This window comes from Triturus cristatus, chromosome 6 (assembly GCF_964204655.1).
Source record: "Triturus cristatus chromosome 6, aTriCri1.1, whole genome shotgun sequence".
Taxonomy (NCBI): Eukaryota; Metazoa; Chordata; class Amphibia; order Caudata; family Salamandridae; genus Triturus; species Triturus cristatus.
The window spans coordinates 572,378,539-572,387,037 of record NC_140589.1 but is presented as its reverse complement, the minus strand read 5'-3'; the positions used below and the strand labels follow the sequence as shown (position 1 = coordinate 572,387,037).

Below are 8,499 nucleotides of genomic sequence, written 5' to 3'. Positions count from 1 at the left end.
TATTGAGGGATTGCGGTAATCAACCAGTGAGTCAATACACACTCTTTAAAACAATCTTGCAGATATTTTACAGATAGTGACACGTGTCACTACCAGCAAGGTGTTTTACACAAAACTTACAGTTCTCCCAAATAAATATAGCTTCAAACCTGTGCTTCACAGGAGTGTTGTAGAGTTCTAAAATTTCTCCAATACTTTACAATCTTTCGTGGGAGCAGCAGTCTGATCAGATGTACCTCTTTTCAGGATTGCATAACTAAAGTATGTGAGGTTACTTGCAAAACAACTGCATTACATACATGAGCTCCTTCATACAGGTCACAAGATGGGGCATGCAATACAAAGACTGGGTACAAGATATAAGCTACACATCCTGAAGAGGTACTTGTTAGGGCAGCCTTCCTTCCCAGGGACCAATAATTCACAGGGAACAGGCATTCTCCTTTATATTGGTTAGGGCATGTCCTCCATGCTGGTTTAGGTATCCAAGACAAAATGGCAGTCCTATTGACTTTGAGAAATAGAAACTGGTGCAATACTTTTTGTATTCAATCCTGCTCCACTAGAACATGCTTCCAAGGAGTATGCAGAATGTCCAGCACAGAATAGCAAACCCAAACCAGGCAACACCCGAGGCATGGTGCATCAGTTGACCAGCAATTTGATCATAGAATCCCACATTGTTGTAATAATTTGAAATATCCAGCTTGCAGCCATTCAAATCAAATAGCTGTTTTAGAGCATCCATCACGCAGCACTGTCATGGCCAAGGGAAATCTGTATCACTGTTCACCGTCCTGAAAGTAGAAGGGTAGTTATGTCAGTCTGAAGGGCCATTCACACCACAGCACTGATTAAACAGCATAAGATGATTCCAAGTCTTTGTAACACCATCAGATTTAATAGCCTGGCCATTGTTGATTGGGTTGGGTTCTGGTACATCTCCTTCAGCAAGAAGTTCTGAATAAAAAAAGTCATGCAGTGTTGCAGACATAATGGAAGAGGCCACTTCAAAGCAGTATATGATAAACATGAGAATCAGATACACCAAAAGCATCCTACGGTTAGACTTCATAACTCCCATTATGGCCACTATAGACCAGACTAAAAGGCAGATGCCGATAAAGATGCCTAACCAGGCTGTGCCAAAGATGTCATCATTCTCTGTAGCTTCAAGAAGTGGGTAAGGGGCGCTCTGATCTGACACAAAAGATAAGCACTCTGCTGTCAATGCCATCCCAGCCATCGCAATAATTACATTTCCAAAAATGAGAGTGCCTTTCACCATTTTCCAGCACCACTATTAATACTAAGCTCTTTCCCCAAGACCTCTCTCCTCTGCCAGCATCTCCCCATGGACTGCGAAACACCTGCGGGAATCCAATTTAGCTACTTTGACCACTTTCCACTACAACTGGTGCCCAATATGCCCAAACTTTAGTTAATGTTTAATGAGGGGAGCCCCTTCTACAGTGTTGGGTGATACAGTGTTGGTTGACACAGTGTTTGATCATTTAGGTTGTGTAGCCTATATTCAATCTTTTACCAAACACATAATGGCATGTACAACATTATACCTGTTACAGTTTGAATGGGCAGTGAGTTTGTAAGGCATATTTTCCACCTTCAAAACCTTAGTGTTATAAGTAACCTTACATGTGGTGCAATTGCCACATTTAAAGTTCCTACAGTAGGTGCCAATCCCTCTCCATGGGGACTGCTCCCTGTGTACCCAGACGACAGAATCTTTGATCTACCCATGATGTTTGAATACGATCAAGGGACTGCCATTATTGATGTCCTCAAGAAATCTCCATTGTTCCTTGATGATCTTTTGAATCTGATTGCTGACAGGGTTAAACCTCATAACTATTCAATTATTATGGTAGGGTAATCCAGCTCCAGCAATTTGCCTCTTAAAAAGATACTTCTTTTTGTAGTCCTCTTTTTTTATGCAGCTTCTGCGGATGTGCAGGAACTGTCCAAAAGGCTGATTGTCTTGTTGGGCCCTAGAACTATAGCTATTGTATAACAACAAGGAATTCCTTTCAGTGGGATTCTGGTACAAGGTGGTCAACGCGGTTCTGTCCTTGTGTTTTACAAGCAGGTCAAGGTAATTAATTTCAATGTTACTGTGACTGCATGTAAACCTGAGGTGCATGATTTGGGCAATCAGTCATCCAGTAAATGATTCAAATTCCTCATTTGGCCTCTGCCATATCAAAAACACATCGTCTACATACTGGTGCCAGACACTGATGTTGTTCTAATATAGATTCTCTGGAGCGCATATGGTGTGGTCTTTAAATTCCACTACATAAAGTTTAGCTATGTCCTGGCAAAACATGTTCATTTTTAACATGAAATGATTTTGTTTCAAAGCTATCTCTGACATCTGGAATATGAAGTCCATCCAGGCTAGTTGAGTAACAAGTTGCAGGCCAGATTTTCAAAAAATGCACGCAGCGCAGCCCCCAAAGATGCTGAGCTGCGTTGTGTGACAGAAGGGAGTAGGAGAGCGCCATATGTACAGAGATATGGCACTATCCTCTCCTTTCCCTCGAACCAGTGCTGATTTCAGCTGCCAAGCGCCATGCACACACCTTAGCACAATAGAGCTAGGATGCTGGCCTGAGTCTAGCATAGCTTTTGTACAGGAAGGTTACCCTTCCTGTACAAAATACTATGCATAAACATGTTTAAACACTTTTCTCACTTTGTATGTGTGCTGCACAGTGCTGCATGCATACAACGTAGGAAAAGAAAGGAACATTAAAACTTGCGTCAAAAGTCATGAGGGGTTGCATGGGAGCGCTGCTTTGTGTTACTTGTTGGGTACTTTCCAAAACAAGTTTACGCTGGAAAGTAAATTGGTAAAAAGCATTTTGTGCTGGTTAGCATCACTTTTGGGATGCTAACCCAATGCAAAATGTTTGAAAATCTACCTCTGTGTGCTCCAAGATCCTGCATTGGTAGAAAGAGATAGTATAGAGATTCAGACTCTATTGGAGATGTGCTGTGGGAGGTGGAGATGTTATTGGAGATGTGCTGCGAGGAGATGCTGAGATGTGCTGAAGGAGTGAGGGTAGAGCCTCGATTCAAAGACCATTGAGAGGCGCCACCACCGTTCGCAGCCTTGAGGAGGTTTGAGGCAGACTGTGGCGGCATCCAATGTTTCCCTTGAGAGCCTTACCTTCATCCCACGCCCTCGCCACTGTCCCCCGCATTCCAGAGCAACCTCCGGTGGCAGATCATTCTCCTACCTCACCGCGAAGACCTGGAACACCCTCCCCATCCTCCTACGGCAGACCCAAGACCTACTAACCTTCAGGAGGCTACTTAAGACCTGGCTGTTCAAGCAATAGCGGCATCCCCCCCCCAGCGCCTTGAGACTCTCACGGGTGTGTAGTGCGCTCTACAAAGTCCTTGATTGATTGATTGATTGATACATGCTACAGCGATGTACTGGTTGGGTGGGGGGGAGTTTACTCACCTTGTTGCTATCCTGTCTACCACCCTGCCCATTACCCTGCTGTTTTCTATCGGCATCGGGACCACAGGCTTTGCAGATGTAGACGCAAGGGCTTGTTGAGCCCCTGTGGATGGTGGGACCCATGAGTGTGCCGCACCTTCACGTCCCCACACCTCTCGCCCATACGGGGTGCTGAAGGCGGCATTGGCTGCATCAGCTGGGTGCTGTAGCAGAGTGGACTAGAGTGCTCTTTGTTACAGGGAGTGCAGCATTTAATGTCAGCACTGAATGTCTGGAAGAAGAGAGGCGGGACGCGTTACGCATTTACAGTGTTGATAGCCCAGGGCACGGAGGCAGCCTCTCCAGTGAGTAGGTGCACGCTGGGATTGGTGCTCTCTGTTTTCACCTTTGCCTGTTCGTATGCTGTGCTACTTTATGGTTTTACCTCTGCTATTTTCATCATTTTTACCAGGATTATTTAGGACACCCAATTTAGACAACTAACCAAGGCAATTGCCGGAGCTGTCAGAACTTTTATCAGAACTTCTGGAGTTTTTGGAAATTGCCGGAATTGGTACTTGACAACTGAAGATCTTGAGTATTGGTTGCCTTGGGATCTCTGTAACTCTTAGGTGTTAGTTTTCACCTTTCTTAGTGGCAGAGTCTATATTGAGGCCAGGAGGAAGGGTTAGTGGTGCTGATAGCCACAATCAGAGCAGGGAGGGGAAGTGTGGTCAAAGAATGCTCTGAGGCTGGTCAGAGGGAGCCTTTACATTCATTGGGGACTGCCCCTTCCATTCTCATCACCCCTGATACCTGCGAGGTTCTTGTACAAGAACAAGGTGGGGTCTTTGATCTAGGGGAGCTTAGCATAACAAACTACCACAAAGAAGTCTCTGGTGGTCAAAAGCTTCTTATCCTTGTCCCACACTTGCCCAGAAAAAATTAAAAATGGTAATGATGACAGTATCATCACCAAGTGTGCAGTGGGAGACCAATTAAGGCATGTGGTATCCCATCTAACTCAGTGTTCCACTGTGGTGTTCCCACCATCCCCTCAGAAGGGATTTTGTGGCACCTCCTCCTCTTGGCTAAACAAAAGTTATGTGGGTGGGATTCTGGCCCCCATGATGGAAGTAACACTGGAGCCTAAATTGATTTTTTTCAAGTTTATACAGCACCAAGACTACTGCGATCCCGGTCTCTTTTCCATCAGAGATTAAAAGGTCCCAGTCTCTAGGGCCCAGACAGAAATCTATCAGGCTGGTTGCTGGGTTTCCATCTTTTCTGCTGGACTTTGTCACAAAATAATTTAAGTCTGAAAGTCGGCGGCATCCAATGTTTCCCTTGAGAGCCTTACCTTCATCCCTTGCCATATGGTTAGAGGCCCTTTGGGTGGTAATCTCAACGATCACTAAATGAACTCCGACGCTGCAGTGAGAGTCCTGAGAGGTGGCATGATACGGGAGGTTTGCAGTCCACCTGTGCCTTTGTGAGTTGCGAACTGTGTGACTACTGTGCATTTTAAATCTGCACAGGGGTCCACCAGCCAGTGTTTTAGGCTGTATACACTGCAGAGTGTCATAGGATCTGCCGACCGCGCCCTCGCCACTGTCCCCCGCATTCCAAAGAGCAACCTCCGGTGGCAGATCATTCTCCTACCTCACCGCGAAGACCTGGAACACCCTCCCCATCCTCCTACGGCAGACCCAAGACCTACTAACCTTAAGGAGGCTACTTAAGACCTGGCTGTTCTAGCAATAGCGGCATCCCCCCCCCCCCAGCGCCTTGAGACCCTCACGGGTGTGTAGTGCACTCTACAAATTGCTTGATTGATTGATTGATTGATACATGCTACAGCGATGTACTGGTTGGGTGGGGGGGAGTTTACTAACCTTGTTGCTATCCTGTCTACCACCCTGCCCATTACCCTGCTGTTTTCTGTCAGCATCGGGACCACAGGCTTTGCAGATGTAGACGCAAGGGCTTGTTGAGCCCCTGTGGATGGTGGGACCCGTGAGTGTGTCGCACCTTCACGTCCCCACACCTCTCGCCCATACAGGGTGCTGAAGGCGGCATTAGCTGCATCAGCTGGGTGCTGTAGCAGAGTGGACTAGAGTGCTCTTTGTTACAGGGAGTGCAGCATTTAATGTCAGCACTGAATGTCTGGAAGAAGAGAGGTGGGACGCGTTACGCATTTACAGTGTTGATAGCCCAGGGCACGGAGGCAGCCTCTCTAGTGAGCAGGTGCACGCTGGGATTGGTGCTCTCTGTTTTCACCTTTGCCTGTTCGTATGCTGTGCTACTTTATGGTTTTACCTCTGCTATTTTCATCATTTTTACCAGGATTATTTAGGACACCCAATTTAGACAACTAACCAAGGCAATTGCCGGAGCTGTCAGAACTTTTATCAGAACTTCTGGAGTTGTTGAAAATTGCCAGAATTGGTACTTGACAACTGAAGATCTTGAGTATTGGTTGCCTTGGGATCTCTGTAACTCTTAGGTGTTAGTTTTCACCTTTCTTAGTGGCAGAGTCTATATTGAGGCCAGGAGGAAGGGGTAGTGGTGCTGATAGCCACAATCAGAGCAGGGAGGGGAAGTGTGGTCAAAGAATGCTCTGAGGCTGGTCAGAGGGAACCTTTACATTCATTGGGGACTGCCCCTTCCATTCTCTTCACCCCTGATACCTGCGAGGTTCTTGTACAAGAACAAGGTGGGGTCTTTGATCTAGGGGAGCTTAGCATACCAAACTACCACAAAGAAGTCTCTGGTGGTCAAAAGCTTCTTATCCTTGTTCCACACTTGCCCAGAAAAAATTAAAAATGGTAATGATGACAGTATCATCACCAAGTGTGCAGTGGGAGACCAATAAAGGCATGTGGTATCCCATCTAACTCAGTGTTCCACTGTGGTGTTCCCACCATCCCCTCAGAAGGGATTTTGTGGCACCTCCTCCTCTTGGCTAAACAAAAGTCATGTGGGTGGGATTCTGGCCCCCATGATGGAAGTAACACTGGAGCCTAAATTGATTTTTGTCAAGTTTATACAGCACCAAGACTACTGCGATCCCGGTCTCTTTTCCATCAGAGATTAAAAGGTCCCAGTCTCTAGGGCCCAGACAGAAATCTATCAGGTTGGTTGCTGGGTTTCCATCTTTTCTGCTGGACTTTGTCACAAAATAATTTAAGTCTGAAAGTCCAAAGCCTGACCTGAGGGAGGAGGAAAGTAATATGATTTTGTCTAAAACTAATGCTGATGGTGATTGTGAGAATGGATCTGTCAATGTGGAGAGAATACACACTTCAGGAGGGAAAAGGGGGGCAGAAACCAATACCAATCCAATACCTGATGTATCTGACTCTCTCTCACCTGTTGCGCCTGCAAAAAATGCAGGTCTCTGGAGGTATTTGCCCTATGGGTGATACACGGGGCGATGGTTACTCGGTGGAAAAGTTAGATAAACAAATGTCTCCTGTTGCCACAGTCCCTAGTTTAACTCTTTTACCCTCTAAAGCCAAGCAAATCTGTATCCCCACTGACAGAGAAAGTGATGTTGAAAGCCATAATCTCCCTCTTGAGTGTCTTAGTTAAGGTCTGGGGGACCTGGAGTTGTCAAGTCTTTCAGTCCTGTTAGAGGGGTTTCAAGGCTGGTTGGGGGGCTTAGGAGACAGACCCCAAAGGTCCTCATCCTCCCCATTAGTCAAGAGGTGAGGTGGGTGTGGCATTGTTTTGTCTGTTTTACCAGGCGGTATTCAATCTGAACGTATACCTTTTTCCAAGCATGAACAGCGTGAAGAATCAGCTGTTGGACCATCAAGGGGGACAGAGAATAACAAGCATGAATTAACAAATGAGACTAATGCCCTAGGAAATGCTTCTGACTTTGCCCAAGACCTGCCAATGTTGAACCTCCTTTCCCTAATATATGCAACTTTTCAGGGAATGTTGAAAGCAATGTTCCTGAATAATATTAAAAATTTTAAGCTGATCCAGTTGCTTGAAACTATCAGTAAATCACTATGGGATGGGTCTAGGAAAACTCCGGAAGGAGGGTCAAAAGGAGGTATTCGCGATTCTGGTCCTTCCCCCATTCCCTAAGATGTGACACAGCCAACTACTTGCACTGTAAATGATGAGACATATGTTTTAAGAAAAGAGGGACTGTATTTGGGAAAAAAGTTTAGTCTCACCATGTGACTGGGATCGGGTAGGACAAAGAGTGTTCAAGTAGGCAGGGGATGTAGGAAGAATATGGGCCATCTGAAGTTGTGTGGGTGGATCCACTCAGGCAACCTCACAAGCCCCCAACTCAACCAGTGTCCCCTCCGATGGTTAAGAAACCAAACATTAGGGGGAAGTCAGGTAAGAAAGATGTAGGGAGGTTAACGGAACTTCCAGAGTTAAGGGGGAGGAAACATTAAGGAATGTGCAAAAGTGGTAAAAGAGTCCTCTCTGGACAAAAACACTAAGGGGGAGATTTAGCAACTTTTCTCATAGCGCACTGCAGCAGCTGCAAATTCTGCGCTGCGCTACATGAAAAGGATAGTGGAAGGGAGCGCCCAATTTACTAAAATAAGGTACTCTCCTCCCCTCTCACTAGTGCCGGCGCCGAAATCAGCTGCTGTGTGCCACGGAGACTCTTTTTCGCCATGGTGCAAGGGTGTCTCCCTGAGTCTAGCATGGGTTTTGTACTGGAAGGGTACCCTTCCGGTACAAAATACTATGCTGAGACTCACTTCAAACCTTTTCCCTCTTTGTATGCATGCTGTACATTGCAGCACGCATGAAAAGTCAGAAAAGGAAGGAGAAATGAAAGCATTTCTCCTTCCTTGCACCTACTTGGAAAGGGCACAGTTTTCTCATGCTAATCCCAATCTAATTTACTTAATAAATTGGATTAAGTGTAAGAAACCTTTGGTTGGTTGCACTATACACTGCTTCGTGTTACTTTTCCGTTATTTCCAGCACTAAACAAGTTTAGCGCTTGGAAAAGAAATATTTTGCACTGAATTGCGTCACTTTTG

At 45.8% G+C, this 8,499-nt stretch overlaps 1 pseudogene; it reads right to left on the bottom strand.

Annotated features, from left to right (window-relative positions):
- Positions 1-421: 421 nt before the first annotated feature.
- Positions 422-8,499, bottom strand: part of LOC146817409 (uroplakin-1b-like) — a 139,219-nt pseudogene continuing 131,141 nt past the window's right edge.